This window comes from Cryptomeria japonica, chromosome 1 (assembly GCF_030272615.1).
Source record: "Cryptomeria japonica chromosome 1, Sugi_1.0, whole genome shotgun sequence".
In the NCBI taxonomy this organism is placed as follows: domain Eukaryota; kingdom Viridiplantae; phylum Streptophyta; class Pinopsida; order Cupressales; family Cupressaceae; genus Cryptomeria; species Cryptomeria japonica.
Genome location: NC_081405.1, coordinates 225,641,971 through 225,644,496, shown reverse-complemented (window position 1 = coordinate 225,644,496; position 2,526 = coordinate 225,641,971).

The following is a 2,526-nucleotide window of genomic DNA, read 5'->3' as shown; positions in this document are numbered from 1 at the left end:
TTGTCCCAGGGACCAAGGTGCCCAGTGCCCCTGTCCTGGCAGGACCAGGGCACCCAGCACCCCTGTCCAGGTCTTTTTCTCTGCAATTTGATGTGGAGTGCTGTCTCGACCTGCTCTTCCCGGATCTGTCACCTGCGGCGTCGTTCGAGTCCCGAAACCTGCACTTATATCTGAAAAGGGTATGGGTGGCTATATAGGGTTTTGCCTTAGTCAAACCCCCACCTCGGTGATTTCCACCTCCATGAATAGCCAAGTTGTATTGTAAAATGTATTGTGTGTGCAGACCTAGTGTGTGTGCAAGGTCCTAAAATGCAAGCAAGCAAACTAGAGCAACCTAGAAAGTAAACCCTAATTGCTTGTAAATGACAATGTAAATACTCTAAATCAAGATGCAAAGTGATCTAAAGCATGAATAAAGGATATATTGAAGCTTATGCAAAGACACGAAAATAACATGAAATCATACCCAACCCCCAAGGGAGGAGTACAAGCCAATCTTCAGTCGGTAATCTCCTATTGTTCTTCAATGTCTTCCAAGCCCTAAATGGATGAATGAAATTGATAAATACTTGATAGAAGGATGTTGAATGTTGTTGAAGTCTTCAAAGATCTGCTCTTTCGCTGCATATGAGGTTCTTGAAAATAAAAATTGGATCCTTTCAAATGAAGAAAGAGAGCTCTTATGTAGGAAACCCTAGATCGTAATTTCATCTTTTGGCTGACCTAGAGATTGAATTTCCCGCCAATTTCTTGGGGTTAAGCTTTATTTTGTGATTGGATTGTGCTCCTAAAATTTTGGGAAAAATGTTCGGGACCATGTACACTCCGGGTGCCACGGTCCCGACAACTTTTCACCAAATTTTCAGGGCCGTCGGATATGATGATTTTAGAGAGAATCCCGAAGTTACAGGTGATTTCGAGATGTTTTGACCCCCGAAACCAAGCCCCCAAGCTCAAAATAGGACTTAATTAGGGTTTTTGATTGAGTGATGTATTGGAGGAATAAAATGAAAAGGGCATGCTTTAACAAAAGGGCCCATCTTTATGATGCAGAGGATGATGAAATAGGACCTTAGACCTAATTAATTTGATTAATTAAGTGCTAAAGGAGAAATGCAATGCAAAATGTAAAATGCACCAAGGCGGGTGCTAAACTAGGTGTGAAATTGTACCACCCTAGCAAGTGCGTACAATTTACGACGCTACAAGCAATAAAATATAATAAAACATCATCAAAACACATGCACTGGTAGGTATGTAAATATGACATACCATAATGACTCGAGTTCAATAGGACCTTTTTGAACTATTATAATTTGCATTAATTGATGTGTTGGTATGTGATTGAGCTTGTTTGATCACTCTTGTAACACAATCAGGTTGATCTCTATCTTCAATGGAGCCTAAACACATTTCCATTGGTACACAACCAATGAAAGGCATTTTCTCTTCTAACATATGTATAGCTCCTCCTTGAATTAATGTCTACAATATTTTTTATTGGATAACTATTGAAAGACTAAAGACCAATCAGTAGGAGGGTTCTTGATTTAAAGGATAAAAAAGTTATCTTATTGATTCAATTTGGAAATTCATTAATCTCAAGTGCTTGTAGATAAAAAGGATATTTTTTTATCAACACTAGAGGATTCAAAACAATCTCCATCCTCTAAGGCTATCTCTCCCCATCTCTCCCTTTGTTTCTCACTCCTTATCCCCTATCTATCTTTCTATCTTTACCACTCTCTCTCTTTCTCCTCCTTTATCTCTAGATCTCTCCCTCTCTCTACCTCACCCTATATACCTTTATCTCTACTATTTATTTTTCTCTCTCTTTTTGTTTGTCTCTCTCTATGTTTATTTATCTCTTTGTCTCTTTGTCTCTCTATCTCCCCCCCTCTCTATATCTCATTATATCTATATTTATTTATCATCATATCTCATGATTTATATCTCTCCCTCACCCTTTTTCGCTATATCTATTCCTATCTACCTCTCCCTCTTTATTTCCCCATCTCTTCATCTTTATCTCTATCTTTCTCTACATCTCTCTACCTCTCCATCTTTGTCTTCAAATTGACCTCATCTACAACACAAATGTATACAAAGAAATAGAACAAAATTTCCCTACTTGACCTTCCACAACTCTTCGGTGTACCTCCCTATAATGTTGACTTCCCTTTCTACTTGTTCTCTCTCTTCCATTTCTGTCACCACTCTTTAGAACCTTCCAGGAAGGTTCTCTTTGTCATAAGGAAGAGTTTAAGACCATCCGCTATCATCTCCGACCTACGTACATAGTTTCAACATGGTAGAAAACTCGGTGTTAACACTTTATCTACCACTGTAGTTTTTAATTGTGCGGGAATTCTCATGCAAGATGGTTGGTGAAATTTTAACTATGGTAAAATAAATAAAAAATCTAATTTCCATCCCGTACACTTCAAAAATACTCTGAAAAAAGTGCATCTCAAGATTTAATAGGAAGATTTATAAACAATAAATAATAATATAGTGATCAGGTTT